The 18325-nt window shown below is 38.6% G+C and overlaps 1 protein-coding gene across 3 annotated transcripts in view; it reads right to left on the bottom strand.

The window, feature by feature from the left end:
- Positions 1–18325, bottom strand: part of PLD1 (phospholipase D1) — a 209785-nt gene that overhangs the window by 117369 nt on the left and 74091 nt on the right. The gene's annotated exons all lie outside the window — the stretch shown is intronic.

Below are 18325 nucleotides of genomic sequence, written 5' to 3'. Positions count from 1 at the left end.
TACGTGTCTTGAAAGGAAATTGATTAATATCCCTGCTCCTAAAGATACCTGAAGTGCTAGAATTACACTTCTCTCCTTTTTTAAAAAAGAAAACTGGTTCTATTTCATCCTGACATTTAATAACACAAGTCACTGCACACCAGTACCCAGAGAAGAAGAGTTCATATAGATTTTATTTTTCATTTAAAATACTGAGATTTAAGTCTTCAGCACTGTCCTCAGAGTTGGATGAAAATTCTATAATGCTTTATATAGAAATAATCTCTCTGTCACAACCAAGCTCTAAATGGAAGGGCTCTCATACAGGTAATTCTTTCGCAGATGTTCATTAATTATTGCAAATTGCAAACATTAACTAAGCATCCACCATACGTGAGACTCAAGGAATGAAAATATGAAGGGGAATAAGGCCAGTGCCTGTGATTAAGGAGTACCTGATGTGAGTGAGGGTAATACCCCTAGTTCACCACTGGCCACATCCAAGGTCTTCCTGAGGATGGAAGGTACCAAGGTGAAGATCCTTAGCAGGGTTCTTATATCTAAATTCCTGTGAACTGTATAATTAATCATTTCTATCTTTCCATGTTGGCTGTAGGGAGACTTGAAGCCAAACTTGTAGCCTGCTAATAGCAAAATAAGATTATCTTTGCATGCACTCAGCTGATGGTAATCCTTATAGAAGCTATTATGTTGACCATTAATAATAAACCACTGAAGGCTTGCTATTTTTATCTTGAAGATGACAAGACTTTGTCTTCCTCTCTCTATAGATAAGGAAACTGAGACACAGAGAGATTAGATTACTTGACCAATGCTTGATAGTGGAGGAAGGATTTCAATCCAGGTTTCTCTGAACCAAAAGTCAAGGTTTTCAACCAGTCTTTATCTTGCTATTTTTTGAGATACGTTAGTGTCTGGAATAGAGGGAAATGTTAACATAAACAAGCATCTTGAGACAAATCCCTTTAAGGGATGATTCTAGCCAGGTGTGGTGGCCTGTAATCCCAGCAGTTTGGGAGGCTGAGCAGGAGGATCACAAGTTTAAGGCCAATCTCAGCAATTTAGAGAGACCCTTTCTCAATATTTAAAATAAATAAATAAATAAAGAGGGCTGAACCCAGCCCTCTTTATTTATTTATTTTTACTTAAGCCCCTGGGTTCAATCCTTAGTACGACAGAGAGAGAGAGAGAGAGAGAGAGAGAGAGAGAGAGAGAGAGAGAGAGAGAGAGAGAGAGAGAGAGAGAGAGAGAGAGAGAGATATGATTATTAATGGAAAGAACTGAAAATTCCCCTGCAGCTCAGTCTCCACAGGACAAAGCTATTTCAATTCTCAGGGTCTCTGTTTCCTTATCCATAAATTAAGGAGACTGAACCACTTCATCTCTAGCGTTCCTTTAATAATAAACCCTAACTGTAGAAAAAAGGTGCCATAAAATTGTTCAGCCTCCCTTAGTTTAATTAACTGAACCCTTCTCCTATCCCAAAAAATTAATCCAAGTAGTGCTGTACTTGATTAAGAGAAGTAGGTGGCAGAATGTTTTCTAACCTGAATAATTTAATTAAGGTCGGTTTAGCCTCCATTTAGGAACTGTTGCTTCTGAACACAATTAAAACATTTATTTATTTCCTTCTCTCTTAATTCAACAAAGAAACACTTTTTAGATGCCAAGCCTAAGCCAGGTTTTTATACAAGGTAATTAAAAGTTCAGAGGAAATAAGACAAGGAAAAACAGGTCAGATATTACATCATATCATTGTTACTTGTTAATTTTTATAGATTTTAGTTTTTTTATTGATTAAACAGACTTATGCTTAACTTTGCCAACTTTCTCAGGATAGCAAAGAAATACAAGGTTATTGCAAATGACCTTCCTTTTAAACAAAGTTCTAACATTAAAATGCATGTTGATAAATTTATATTATTGTCATATGTAATTCTTTTGTTTTTAATTTTATTGGTGCATTCCAATTTTACATAATAGTGGGAATCATGATGCCATATTTGTACATGCACATAACAGAATGCGATCCATCTTGTTCCTTGGCACCTTCTCTCTCCCTCCACTCCTCCCTCCAATCCTCTTGCTCTATTCTGCAGTATTCTGCTAATCCTCTTTCTATTTTTATTACTGTTATTTAAATTAGTGCATTATAATTATTCATAATAGCAGTATTTACTGTGGGACTTTCGTCCATGGACATAGCATAATTTGGTAGATTTTGTCCCCAGTACTTCCCCATACCCTTCCTTCCTCCATCCCTCCCTCTACTCTGTTGGTCTCCCTTCTATTTTCATAAGATCCTTAACACACATTTTTAAAAATAATTTAAAAATGCACTTACAAGATAATTGGGATAAATAATATAGAGTCACTTGATCAAGCTAATATAAATATCTTATTTCCAACAGAAGAAAGACCATGGAATGAATCTAACATAATTTTCCTAGGTACATGTGTGAAAATACATGAAGTGAAGCCCACCATCGAGTACATCCACAAGAATGGGTCCTAATTAGAAGAAGATATATTCCATGCTCGTAAAATTGTATCAAAATGAATTCTATTGTCACATACAACTAAAAAGAACCAATTAAAAAAAAAGAAAAAAAGCATATTAACTTGTGGATGAGTAGAAAAAGAAACAGGATAAAAGTCTTAATACTAACAGCCTTTTAACATTTATCTTCAAGTGTTTATTATGTGCTAAGCATAATTTTTGCACGATTGTTATTTAGTACGCATAACAGACTTGACTCTAGAGATTTAGTTATTTGTCCAGTCACTTTGTTTATATCACAGTCAAGTTTTTAAAAAGACTGGCTCTAAAATCTTACAAACTCAGTTATACAGGCTTATGATTACTGATTTTATTTTATGGTTATAAATTAATCTCTTCTATGAAGCGTATGTTCTGTGACAACAAGCGGTGACTTCTACTTTAATAACCGTATGTTGGAAAGGATCACATTAATCCCACTGTCATTACGATAATGGAAGCAACATGTCCTGACATCTTTCTGAATTTTTATGATTCACAGTGTAAGATCTCAGTGGGCTCAGAGGGTCTGCAGATCTGCTCATGTGATCCCAAAGCCTTCACCACGTAACAATTGAAAAGGCATCATGTGGTTTGTCCGTTGCTGCCTGCACTCCATCCACAACTGAGTTGCTGATGTCCTTGAATACGGAGCTGTACCTACATGTACACTCCTATGTTGTCAAATTGTCATGGATCAGTCAATGTTTTCTTTCATCTCAAATAATCCATACTGGGGGGGATAAGCAGCTGCCAGAGTCCTGGCCTACGTTACCCAGCAGTGGGATAAGGCCGTCAGTGTTTACACTTAAGATAATGCAATTCATTTTGTTACCTCCTTATAAAATTATACTGCATGATCTTTATCTCTTTCAGTACCAGGAAGAGATGGTACCAATGGAGAACTAAGAGCAGCTGTGTTTTACTTCTATGTGCATCTGTATGTGGGAAGTAAGTAAGGGTTGGTTTTTGGTATTTTCCCCCCTGGTTTTGAATATTAAAGTTAAAACCTTTGCAGGGATGATTTAATAACCTCCTACTATTCAGTGATGAAAGGAAAGTCGCATTTGTGTCTGATCTCAATTTTCAACAAGATTAGGAAGTACAGAACATCAAAGAGAAGCAGATATCCTCCTTTACAGATAAGTACATAAACATTCCTTGAGCCAAATAACAGTAATAACATTATCAATGATAATTATTGATAGTAAAGTAAATTTTGGCATTAGCTAATATTTGCCAAATATGTACAACATGCCAGGGACCATACATAGAGATTAATCATATGACCTATTTTAATCTGTACAATAATCTTAGCAGCTGGGTCTTTCTGTTAACCATACTTTAAAGAGAAGTTTAGTGAATGAAGGTAGGAAACTTGCCCAGAGCCATATGGCTGCAAAGTGAGGCAGCTGGAACTGACCCTACTGAACAGGCCTCTGAAATTCAGCTACTTAACAAACCAGCAATGAGAATGGGGTGGAGGGAAGGGCTGGCCACCAAGAGTCTTTTACACCTACTTTATCTATTCTTAAAAAACTTCCCTAAAACCAGCAATAACAACAGAACTCCAGCATTTATTCTGTGAACATAATTGTGACTTACTTCTTGCTTCCCTAAGTAATATGTGAAGTTCTCCTATATTTTTTCCCTATGCGTTACTTGTGCTTACCAGGAGGAATAAACACAAGAAGAGTTCTAAGCCAAAAAATCATATCATGATGTATGAATGTGAAAAGAATTATAATGAAACCATTTTAAACCAGACTGATTTGTAGGGATTTCTTGTTTTCCCATATTTTATTATGATGAAACTAACTGGAGCTTATATATGTATTATACAGAAGATTTTTTTCTAAAACAAACTTGATGCTCCCTAAAGTATAAAAATCATAAATGTGGATTTAAGTACTAAACTCAGTCTCTAGTGATATAGTAAGTCTTGGGTAAATATTTTTTTAATTTAGCTGACTTAGAACAAAGTAAATGATATTACCATATTTTACTTTTCAGACTATTTATTTAGAGAAAAATAACACAATTTTTTAAAAAATCTGTTGACATTTCCTTGGATTTTTAAATTTTAAAAAATCACTTCCACAAATACAAATGGAGGGCCCATTATGTACTGTGCTCACTCAGAAAATTAGACATCAGTGGTATAGGAGGCAGGTTGGCTGCCCTAGGATAGTTCTGTGCTTACTATCGGTGTAACCTGAGGCAATCACCAGCTCCAGAGGGTCAGTGTCCCCTCTGTGAATTGGAAATGGTGCCACCTGGATCTCCGCTCTTAGGAAGCTTTGAGAAGTCATGTGGGAACGGATGAATATCCAAGGTGATCTGGGTTGCCAGCATCACCTTTAATACAATTGAAAGGTGGCCCCTGAAAGGTGAGTTTCCGTCACTTCAGTGTTCCTCAGGCTGGCCTGCTAGGTGGTACTGTTATCTCTCATTTAGCTCCTTGAACAGTCTAGCAGCTGTCTTTCCAGTTGGGCTACTTCATGAATGGAGTTCTCCCATTCAACTAGTCCTGCCATTTCTGAACTACACCACACAAATTGTGAGAACCCAGTAGGCCGTCCCCTGCAAACTCAATCAAGGATGGCAGTCACCAGGCAGATCTGGGTGCCACTCCTTTTTTTGCCCAGTTCTCTGGTTTCGCCCCCTACACCTCCCCCAGTTATGCAATTCCTTCTTTACACACATCGTTACTTGTTCCTCTACCTTGGCTCCTGCTTCCTTTGGGGTCTAGTTAGTTGTATGACTTTGATGATACCTACTAGTCCACAGCCACCCCCCAAAAATAAGTGTGCACTCATGCACAACATTTTGCATAAATTTTTATAGGCCTATGGTTGTCTTCTTGGGACCCTTAGGTTAAAAAGCCCTATCCCCTGAGCTGTGCTCATGTATGATGTGCTGACACAACCATCCCCGCATAAGACAGGGACATTCCTAGGGCAGGAGGGTCAGAGCCGTGCCATTCACCATGGACACCTTGCTGAGCACCCGCTCAGCACATATTTGTTATTAAGTCAATTAATCAGTGAGCTGTCCACAGAGAAACCTGTCAGCTGCAGGTTGGTCAATGCAAAACACAAAGAGGTATTGTTCCCCTCAGATCCCACAGATGCGCTCAGATGTGAAAGGCTGCTGGTTGAAAGAACCCCTGAGAGGAGCGGAACATGAAAGAAAGAGAGAGGCAGCCAAAGCCATCACAACTAACACAGCCAACTGCTACCAGAGCCAGGCGAGCCAGGTTTTTGTCCAGGGATTCTCAAGCATCTTCTCAATGTAATCTTGACAATGACTTCATGGGGACATTCTACCACTATCCCCACTTTATAGATAATGAGACAGGTTGGCCTAGATGTCAGCCAGAGAGGCAGTAGCCAGCTCTCAGCCCAGCGCAGGCCCATCTGCAAGCCACATGCCTGTTCTACCTATCTTCCGCCTGCCTCTGTACCAAGGTGAGGAGATGCTGTGATGTGGAGTCACGGCGCCCCTCTCCTGCTCATGGCCAGGGAGTCTAGCTTGCTGTTGCGGCTATGGTTCTAAGAGAGGCACTGATTCTCAAACACCACCCTCCTGCTGAGCTCCACATCTAATCTCGTCTCAGGACCCCAGAGCCCTGCCGTCTTCCACTTGGTATCCTTCCTTCTGGTTTCATATCAAACCCTCCAATTGGGCTAAGAGTCATATTGCTTTTCTCCCCAAGGAGTTGAGATCTGAGATGATGGCACTAAATTATCTGAACTCCCAGTGCCCACAGACCAGAAGTTGGAAGTCATATTCACTCTTTTCACTAGCTAAAACCAACAACTGATCTCTAGTGACATAAAGCAGGATGTCTACATGGTTCTTAAACTTTCCATAATATCTGCCATTAGTGAATTTTGACTAGTATGTTATTCAGATACTTCTAATAATGATCCTTATGGCCATTTAATAATAACCCAAGAAACTAGAGCAGCTTTATGACACAGAAGTGCAAATCAGTTGCATGAAATGTCATTGTTTCTAGAAAAGACAACCTTCCACACAGTTGTTTCCCCACCCAGTACTCAACTGGGATATAACTGACATCTTGTTTGCATGAGCTAGCTTCCTTCCTTCCTTCCTTCCATCCTTCCTTCCTCCCTCCCTTTCTCCCTCCCTTCATTTTGGGGACTGAACCCAGGGGTATACTACCACTGAGCTTTTTATTATTTACTTTGGAACAGGAACTCACTAAGCTGCAGAGGCTGGCCTCAAATTTGCCAATCTCCTGCCTCAGCTTCCCAAGCCACTGGGATCACAGGTTTGCACCACTGTACCTGGCTGCTTGAGTTATTTCTTGATTCATATTATTTTCCCTGAATCCCTTGACCTCCTTGTGTCGGCTTTTAGAAACATCCAAGGCCTCTGTTATCTCTGATATGAGCTTTCTTAGTAATTTCTTTTGATACAGCCTAGAACTGAATGTCACCCTCTTTGCAGCAGTACCATCTGTTGCAGTTAATCTGTCGTCTCTCTGAATTCAGGCTTTGTTTCAAGAGGCAGATATAAGTGTTAAAGGAAACTGACATCTACTTCAAATATTGGTGGTTAGGCATATCCTGCACTGAAAGACACATTACAGGCATCATGTGTATTACTTTCTAATCCTCACAGCAATCTCCTTTTGGAATCCAGGATACAGGGCCACAGCAACACCCTGGGGCTGCACCGTTGTGTGTGGAAGGACTGGTTCCACTGAGTGGGCCTCCCCCATGGGTTCAGTCCCAGCAGCCTCTCTGGCCCTTGCTCATGGAGACCCCTGGTCAAAGCCACTCTTATCCCAATACCACCAACACGATGCCCTCCTCCTGGGAGAGGGCAGGGCTTCAGCACAGCCGCCACAGCATAGAACACAGCTCTCATGTTCCACTGACCTCTGTCCAGACTCACAGAGGCACTAGCTCATCCTGGCCTTGGGTTCAGATGACAGGCTGCACCAGAGCCACGTGATCTTGCTTCCTCTGGAGTTGCTTGTGTGGGTAGGGGGAACATGGGGGACCAAGTTACACAACCTGTGGGACAGGGCAAGTTAAGCTGCTGCAGAAGGATGTTTCTCCCTTCTCCTCCCTGACTAGTGAGCCCTGGGTGCCACACGGCTCACCCAGAGAGAGTCCTCTGTGGCTGAGCACCCAGCTGCTTTTCTTGGGACACTCTGACAGTCAGGCAACACACTCCTTGCACTCTTCCCTGTCTCTTCTCTTCATCTCTCACTTCGGCTGTCCTGGAATATAACAACTCCCATAATGCCCGCCCTGTCACTCCAGCTCAGCTCTAGGCAGGAAACTTGTGCTAGCACAGGGCTGGGATCAGGATTCCTGAGCCTGTGTTTTCTCCACTGAACTATCCTGCCCCCTGCAGAAATCCATTTTGTGTTAAAGTTACAGTAATAATCAAAAAGAAAATTGCATTGTGCTTTCAGTAGGCCAGGCAGGAAATGTGGGTACTCTGAGCACATTAACTCTGTCGAGCCTGACAATAGACCCATCAAGTGGTTGCTATTCTTATCCCTTTTTTATAAACAAGGAAACAGAAAACACAGACAAGTTGGGTGAGGTTATGGTGTGGATATGAGGTGCCCCCTAAAGCTCCTGTGTTATGCCAGAGATAAAATGATTGCTGTGACCTAATCAGTTTGTCCTGGTTTGAATGGACTGACTGGGTGGTAACTGAAGGGCTGGGGGTGGCATGGTGTGGCTGAAGGAAGTGGGTCACTGGGTGTGTAATCTGAAAGAGGACAAATTCCCTAGTCCCTCCTCCTCTCTCTCTGCTTCTTGGCTACCATGGGCTGAGCAGCTCTCCTCCGCTGCCTCCCTTCTGCCATGATATGCTGCCTCTCCATGAGCCCAGAGCAATGGCATCAGCCACCAGAGTAAACCTCTGAAACCATGAGCCAAAATAAACTTTTCCTCCTCCACATTGTCCTTGTCAGATATTTTGATCACAGTGATGAAAAGCTAATTAACACAGGTGACTTGCCCAAGGTCACACAGCTACCCGGTTTGTTCCTGTTTTTGACTTGACTAACCTGAGCAAAGTTACTTTAGTTAGCGCTCAGCTTCCTCAGCAGTTATCTGTGTGGAGGGCTTTATAATAGATACAATACTACCCAGAAAACTCCTCTCTCAGCATTACTGTATGTTAGGGGAAAAAACAAAAACAAACAAACAAAAAAAACAGTACATTCTAAGCTACCCCACCCAGAGGATGAAAACCCAGCCTCAATGCCAGGGGTATGTAGATAAGGAGTCTGAGCCAACACAGAAGCCTTATTCCCACCTCTATTAATGACAACGCACATGAGAATGTGTGTTTGAAGAGAAAACAAGGAAGGGCCGCTCCTAATTTCAAAACTTGATAATAAGTTTATTAGGAATGAGAGAGAGACTTTGTACAACCACTGGGTTGACTTCAATCAATAAAAATCTCAGGGGAGAAGATTCTTTATAGAAAAAGATTGATGAGGAAAAGAAAGAATTGGATTTCAAAAAATGTCCTTCAATGTTAAATGAATATTTAATTTTGTATATGCAATGATAGACTATTCACATATTGTGACTTACGAGAGGACATTAACTGCATGTACACTTTAGGAACAAACTTCATTCTGGTGGATAAATCATGCTAAGCAAAGTAAGAAAAATGTCTCACTAAAGCAGAGACCACCACTGATTCCATGAGTGAGCAATATATGGGCAAGATAAATATTTTCCCAATAGGGTTCATTTGTATTAAAATGACAAAGAAAAACATTTCTTTCACTGTTCTGAATACTAAATAAAATCTGTTTTATGGAACACAATGTTACTTTGGAAATATGATCAAGAAGCTATAGATATTTAAGAGTTTTAATTCCATCATTTCCACTATTGTTTCTTTTTCTTAAAACTGGTCTTGCTCTTATGATGGTAGCCCCACTTAACTAGAAGAACTTCCATTCCTTCAGATAGACTTTATCACTAAAATTCTTCCCAGATTCTGGGCACAGTGTAATGCCTGTAATCTCAGCAATTCAGGAGACTAAGGCAGGAAGATTGCAAGTTTGAGGCCAGCATGGTCAACTTAGCAAGACCCTGTCTCAAAATAAAAAGGGCTGGCGGGTGTAGCTCAGGGGTAAGGCACCCTGGGTTCAATCTCCAGTAGTGGGTAACTAAAATCTGATTCCTCTCTCTCATTTTCCTTCAAACCAATGGGCAAACAACTCCTGTTGGCATGTGTTTAGGAAGCACAGTGTTTTCAATATCACACAAGATAGCCCATAGGCAAAATAGCTGACTTCACCTATGAGAAAAATCAACCTGGCAGATGCACAGGTGTAATACCTCCAGACAATCTCCAGGGCTAACTAATGCTCAAATTTTTTCACAAGTGTTACTAGACACAACAAATTCTCAATTTTTAAATCATCTACCTAATTACAAAATAACGTTTGTTGAGGCAGCATAGTACCAGGGTAGGTATGTGATTTTGAGTCAAACGACCTGAAAACCTAATGTTCCTTATGCAGACACAAGTGGCTTATATCTAAGTCTCAGTTTCCCAAAATGTGAAATTGAGCTCCAGGTATATCATACGCTAAATAACCTTAGCTGCTCCCATGAGCTCTCCCCCCACCCTCCCATCCCACTTTCTAAGAGCTGTAAGACCTGGGCCCAGAGTTCACATATCCATGCCAATCAACTGTCTTATGCACAGGAAGAGGCAGCAGCACGGGCGGGATTCTGGGGATGGTCCAGTGTTACTCATTATAGAAAACACTGTTGTGAACTCTGGAAACGAAATAGATTAAGTGAATATGTATGACCCCCTTCTATTGCAAACACGGGATTGCTGAGTAAATTGTAATTGCTTTTAGAAAATATGTAGTCAAGGATAACAGCAGTGGTAGCAACAAAAATAATAATGAGGATCACCAGTGTTCAAGAAAAGAGAAAGGAACTAAAGTCAGGTGGGTGCACAGGAGCTGAAGCTGGAGGAACCCAAGGAGGTCTTTATTTTCGATAAAAGGCTGGGGTAACAGTTCTGTTCCCCCACATGACTGTTAGGAGACATGATTCTAGGACTATGGGAGACGGGGGTATAGAAGTGAAACTCCCATGAAACACCTAGCCCAAACAGCCATACTACCTGTTTAAAAGAGATCAGAAGCACCATACCCAGCAGCCCTGTAGAAGTAACTACATGGAATTGTGGTAACTACAAAAGGAACACATAAAAATGATTTAGGACTACAACTTCTGGCTCTCAGTAATTATGGCCAAATAATCTTTAGGTAATGGAGGTTTAGCTCCTAGATCAACCATACCACAGATAATGACTATCAATTCTAGATTAAATATAAGAATAACTGCCTGGAAAACAATCTAAATCAAGCAGAAACTACAGAGGACTTTAAAAAGAAGTCCTCTTTGAAAAAAGAAATGGCATTGATTTTGTCTGAGTGTTGGTCTCAGACTATGCTAATTTGAGTGACTGAAACAGTAAAACCAGTCTTACTGTCTTAAAGAATCAAAGAACAAACTTTACAGCTACCACAGCATCTGAAAAAGGAGGTCAGAAATTCTGAGATGGAGAAAGTCACACAGGGGGAGGCAGAAATTCTGCAAAGGCTGACTCTTTTCTCTCACTTTTAAATTTTTTTTCTTTTTCGATATACATGACAGTAAGGTGTATTTTGACACATTATGCATACATGGAGTGTAACTTATTCTAATTAGGATCCCATTCTTGTGGTTGTACATGATGTGGAGTTTCACTAACTGTGTATTCATACATGAACATAGGAAGGTCAGGTCTGATTCATTCTACTGACTTTCCTATTCCCATCCCCCTGCATTCCCTTCATTGCCCTTTCGCTAATTCAGTGAATTTTTAATCTCTCCCCCAACCCACTGTGAGTCAGCATCCACATATCAGAGAGAACATTCGGTACTTTGGGATTGGCTTAGTTCACTTAGTATGATAGACTCCAATTCCATCCATTTGCCAGCAAATGCCATAATTTCATTCTTTATGGCCAAATAATCTTCCATTATGCATACATAACACACTTTCTTTATCCATTCATCTGTTGAAGGGCACTTAGTTTGGTACCCTAGCTTGGCTATTACAAATTGAGCTGCTATAAACACTGATGTGGCTGCATCACTGTAGTATGATGTTTTTAAGTCCTTTAGGTTATACTGAGGAGTGAGATAACTGGGTCAAAACCGTGGCTCCATTCCAAGTTTTCTGAGGAATCTCCAAACTGCTTTCCAGAGTAGTTGCACTCACAAGCAACGTATGAGTGTGCCTTTTTCCCCACATCTTCACCAACATTTATTGATACTTGTGTTTTTATTTTTTTTTTATTTTTACAGACCGCATTTTGATTCATTGTACACAAATGGGATTTCGTTTCTATGGTTGCACATGATGTAGATTCATGCCATTTGTGTAATCATACATGTACATAATGTAATGCTGTCTCATTCCACCATCTTTCTTACCCCCGCCCCCTTCTCAATACTTGTGCTCTTAATAATTGCTATTTTGACTGGAATAAGACAGAATCTCAGTGTAGTTTTAATTTGCATTTCTCCTTTGCTAGAGATGTTGAACATTTTTTCATATATTTGTTGACCATCCGTATTTCTTCTTCTGTGAAGTGCCTGTTCAGTTTCTTTGCCCATTTATTGATTGGGTTATTTGATTTTTGGTGTTAAGTTTTTGGATTCTTTATATATCCTGGAGATTAATGCTCTATCTGAGGTGCAGATAGCAAAGATTTTCTCCCATTCTGTAGGCTCTCTCTTCACATTCTTGATTGTTTCCTTGGCTGTGATGAAGCATTTTAGTCCCATTTATTGATTCTTGATTTTACTTCTTGTGCTTTAGGACTCTTGTTGAGAAAGGTGGTTCCTAAGTCAACATGATGGAGAGTTGGGACTACATTTTCTTCTAGTAGGTGCAGGGGGTTCTCTAGTCTTATGCCTAGGTCCTTGATCAACTTCAAGTTGAGTTTTGTGCAGGGTGAAAGATAAGGGTTAAATTTCATTCTTCTACATATGAATTTCCAGTTTCCCCAACACCATTTGTTGAAGAGGCTATCTTTTCTCCCATGTATTTTTATGGTGCCTTTGTCTAGTACAAGATAACTGTATTTAGGTGGGTTTGTCTCTGTGTCTTCATGTCTGTTTCAGTGTCTTTTTTGTTACTATAGTCCTATATTATAATTTAAGGTCTGGTACTGTGATATCTCTGCTTCACTTTTCTTGCTAAGGATTGCTTTGGCTATTCTATTTTTCCAAATGAATTTCATGACTACTTTTTTCTATCTCTATTAAGAACAAATGGTTCACTTTTTTGTTGTTGTTGTTGTTTTTTCAAGGGGGTGTGTACCATGAATTGAACCCAGGGGCACTTAACCACTGAGCTACATCCTCACCCTTTTTTATATTTGATTTAGAGACAGGGTCTTACTGAGTTGCTTAGGGCCTCACTAAGTTGCTGAGGCTGGCTTTGAACTCATGATCCTCCTGCCTCAGCCTCCTGAGCTACTAAAGTGAACTTAACAGATTTTTCTGCTGCTTCCCATCAAAGGAGAGACAGAATTTGAAGTCTGGGTCCAAGTAAATTAAATAACAAGCATGACTCAAGGGAATGTAAGAGAACTCAGGGTTCCCCACAATATATCAGTCATAATGTCACCAAAAATTCTTAGGCACAGAAGAAAGAAAAAATGTAACCCATTCTGAAGATAAGAGGCTATCAATCATCTTGAGATATTGAAATTAACAAAGATATTAAAGCAACTACTACATAATGCCCAAGAAAGTAAGAAAAATAGGTTCTTGATGAATTAATAAATTTAGAAATCTCACCAGAAAAAAAGAAAAAGAAAAATGTATTGGATGCACCTAACAAATGACCATGACAGAGGAAAGACTCAGTACACTTGAAGATAGACCAGTTAGAAATTATCCAGTCTAAGAACAGAGAGGAAAAAAATAAAAGAACAGAGCTTCAGTGACTTATGCAATAACATATACTTAAAAAGCTCCCATAGATATAATCTGAATCCTAAAAGAACAGGGTAGAGAGAAAATGGGGCAAGAAAAATATTTGAAAAAATAATGGTTAAAAAATTCACTAAATTGATGGAAGAAATAATTTCACAAATTCAAGAAGTTTGATAATCCTAAGCAGGAATAAATACAAAGAAAATCAAACCTAGCTAGGTACATTAAAGTCAGGCTGCTAAAGCATAAAAAAGAGAAAATCTTAAAAAGCAACCATAGAAAAATAGCTTACTATATTTAGGAAAATCGTACATTCATATCTCATCAGAGATAAATGAAGATTGTAAGACAGTAAAATGTCCTACAACTCAATAAATATGATATTGAGTGAATAAACAGTGGCTTTCCCCAAAACCAATCTACTAATTCAAATTCCAAAAAATTGCTCACGGAATTCAACAATATGATCCTAAAATTCATAACTGAAGTTACAAATATAAGTAGATAAGGTGTGCTCTGTCTTATACATCAATAATTTTTATAAACATGGATAAATTAGAATTATATAGTAACAACTGGGAATCAGAGAGCCTCTAAACAAACCCATGCATGTGTAAGTTCTTGGTTTATAAGAGTGACATAAAATAATGATGCTGAAATTATTGGCAATTCTTAAATATACAATAAAATTATCAGAGGTTCTATAAGACTAATTTCCAGATTATTCCTAATTGTAAAAAACAAATTGTTTTGGAACTAAATATCTAAATGTGAACAACAAAATTTTAAACCTTTGAAATACAATATAGAAGAATGTTCTTAGGACCTTAGAGTCAGGAAGGAATATTAACATGACATAAAAAGAAAAACTATGAAGGAAAACGATGATAAATTCAACTACACTAAAATTTAAAACTTCTATTAGACAAATGGCAAATTTAAACACAAAGTTAAAAGAAAAGTCTAGATTGGGAGAAGACATAAGTAGAATACACAAAGAACTACTATAAATACCTAACAAAAAGACCCAAAACACAACAGAAAATACTCTGGCAACTCACGGAAGATTAACTCTAAATTGTCAATAAACCTTTAAATATGCTCAATTCTTCCACTGATCAGGGAATGAGACACCATTTCACACCCACTGGATTGGTTAACTTTTTGCAAGTCTTCAGTTTCATTGCATTGGTGAGGAAATGGAACTCTCACATACTGTTAGAAGGGATGTGAACTGAAATAATCATTTAGAAAATAATTTGGTGTTATCTAGTGCACTTAAAGATGGCAGAACCTACCACCAATAATTCTTCCTCTGAGTATATTTAAAAAAAAACTCCCCCATGGGTGGCATAAAAGTACATATATTCAGATGGGCTTTTTAAAAGTACTGAAGTACTATTCAAAATAAAGGAAATTAGACAACTGAAATATATCCATCAGAATGAATGAATTATATTTTAATGAAATGCTATATAGCAGGGAAAATAAATGCATCAGAACTGCATGTATCAGCGTGAATAAATGTCAACACAAAATTTGGTGGAAAAATCTAACTTACAGCTTTTATTTAGGATTTTAAAATGCAGAGCAATCTTGTATGCTGTCTACAGATAAACATGCAGACATATGACATAGAAAGCAACTGAGGAGCTAAGCACAGTGGTGCATGCCTGTAATCCCAGCAACTTTGGGAGGCTGAGGCAGGGGGACCACAAGTTCAAGGCCAGCCTGGGCAACTCAGACTGTTTCAGAATTAAAAATAAAAAGAACTGGGAATGGAGCTCCGTGGTAAAGCACCCCTGGGTGCAATCCCGAATACCACCCCTGCCCCCGCCCACACACACCAAAAAAAAAAAAAGGAGGGAAGGAAATGATATACAACAATGTCAGAAGAATGGTTATCTTTGGGGAGACAGGGAAGAGAACGCAATCAGCAAAGGCAGGAGAATGGCAAGTTCAAAGCAATTAGTGAGGCCCTAGGGCAACTTAGTGAGACCCCGTCTCAACAAAAAATTCACAAAAGTACTGATGATGTGGCTCGGTGGTTAAGTGCCCCTGGGTTCAATCTGGGGTACCAAAAAATAAAAAATAAAAAAGTACAAAGAGGACTTGATATGGCAGTAATAATTTATTACTTAGATACTGAATGATACACATGTGTAAGTGAAAAATTGCTATATGTGGACATCATAGACACTTAAGTTTTATTTCCTAAATATTAATGTCCTTTAAAATATTTCATATAAAATATACAATTTTTCAGATAGAGCACTAATTTCCAGAATATATAAAGAACTCAAAAAACTCTACAGGAAGAATACAAATAATCCAATCAACAAATGGGCTAAGGAAATGAACAGACACTTCACAGAAAAGATCTACAAGAAATCAACAGATACAGGAAAAAAATGTTCAACATCTCTAGTAATAAGAGGAATGCAAATCAAAACTACCCTAAGATTCCATCTCACCCCAATTAGAATGTTGATTATCAAGAACACAAGCAACAATAGGTGTTGGTGAGGATGTGGGGAAAAAGGTACACTCATACATTGCTGGTGGGGTTGCAAATTAGTGCAGCCACTCTGGAAAGCAGTATGGAGAGTCCTCAGAAAGCTTGGGATGGAACCACCATTTTACCCAGCTATGCCACTCCTTGGCCTATACCCAAACAACTTAAAATCAGCATGCTACAGAGATACAGCCACACCAATGTTCATAGCTGCTCAATTCACAATAGCCAGATTGTGGAACCAACCTAGATGCCCTTCAATTGATGAATGGATAAAGAAACTGTGGTATATATATATATATATATATATATATATATATATATATATATATATATATATATATATACACACACAATGGAATATTACTCTGCCATAAAGAATGATAAAATTATGGCATTTGCAGGCAAATGGATGAAATTGGAGAATACCATGCTAAGTGAGATAAACCAGTCTCAAAAAACCAAAGGACGAATGATCTCGCTGATAGGCAGATGATGACACATAACGGCGGGTGGGAGGGGTTAGTGTTAGGGTTAGGATTAGGGAGGGTAGCAAGAATGGAGGAAGGACTGTATAGAGGGAAAAGAGGGGTGAGAAGGGTGGGAGGGGTGGGGGGAAGGGAAAAAATAACAGAATGAATCAAACAACATTACCCTATGTAAATTTATGATTACACAAATGGTATGCCTTTACTCCATGTACAGAGAAACAACATGTATCCCATTTGTTTACAATAAAAAAAATTAAAAATTTTTTAAAAAATTTTTAAAAAGTTTAAAAAAAAGAAAGAAAAAACCAAAAAAACAAAAGAAGGGTGGCATCTGCTGTCAACCTGACATGCACAGACCATTTCCAAATATTTTATAAACTTCTAGGTGCTGGTGAGGTGAAAGTCAGTGATCCTGGATTAATGTCCCTGAATTTATTCAAGGAAAAAAAAACCTCAGACTGCTTAAATGTCAGGATAGAAAGTGAACTGTCCTGGGGTAGTCATCCTTAGATCCTTAGATCCAACTGAGTCATCCTTAGATCCATCACTCATCCACTAACTATAAGAAAGGTAATACTGAAGCGTACTGTTCAGAGGCAGGTGTGGTTGTGCTTATGGACATAGATATTTGTGGGCCGTGATCATCTTTTACTATTGACACGTCTTCTCCATTCTTTCGCTGCACCAAGGCAGAGTCTTGCACTTGTGTAATTGTACGTCAGATGCCTGTGCTCACTGTGCTTACATATTCTGCAGTGGTTGTCAGAAATCACACAGAAACTGAAGGGGGACATTGGAAAGGTCTTGAGAACTCCAAGGATGCAGAAATGAGTTAATTTGATTTCACAAACTTCAGACCAATCTTCCATGATGCAGAAAATGTTTGCATAGGTACTCTACTCATTGGGCTGAAGTGTGGTCATGTCTTTAAATTAAAGGTCCAGATATGAAATTGGCCAAATTATATTGTTATTTTGTGTTCCTGAACAAGAATGCAAAACCAAATCCCAGTGTTGTGTATTTAAAATAATGCATCAATAAAACACATAAACAATTAAAAAAAAAAAAATAAGGGCACAGGCCAAGCAGAAATGCTCAGACTAAGTGCTCTGTGTTATTCTCTATATTCTCTATTCTCTATCCTCATGGAAAGTCAGACATTTACTATTCATGATCAAAGTGAAGTTCAGTATTTAAATTAAAATGCACTCTTCCTTATTGACTGTGTGCCAACATTTTTAATGTAAAGTATATTTATGAATAATTATCCACATAATTATCACAGTGCCACTTATTATATAATATGCAATGTCTCAAAAAGTTCAAATATTTTGAGAGAAATCTCATAGTTAGAATGAGGAGGATTAAAAAATAAATAAATAAAATAAAATACACAATTTTTAAAACCTGCTAGTATATATGACATTTAAAAATGTCCTTAAATCCAAGTCTGGTTGATGATTTTTGCATTCCTTACAAATAAAATTCATTGCTCTTTCTAAATTCAGCTGATACTGGTAACTCACTAACTTGGAAATGCAAAAGATACTTTGAAGTGTCCTGTCCCCCTTCCCATTCATACCCACCCTCGGGAAAGCATACTTATGTCTCAGACGCCAACCTGATTCTCCTTCCAATCAGCGGTTGGCATAACACAAATGTTGGCTGTGTTTGGGGATTGGCTCAACACCCAGTAAAAAGATGAAGCTAAACGGGCCTGTATAGAGATCGAGAGCAAACTTGG

Source organism: Sciurus vulgaris (genome assembly GCF_902686455.1).
Source record: "Sciurus vulgaris genome assembly, chromosome: 10".
Taxonomy (NCBI): Eukaryota; Metazoa; Chordata; class Mammalia; order Rodentia; family Sciuridae; genus Sciurus; species Sciurus vulgaris.
The sequence above is the reverse complement of the archived record's forward strand: the minus strand, read 5'-3'. Positions and strand labels throughout refer to the sequence as shown.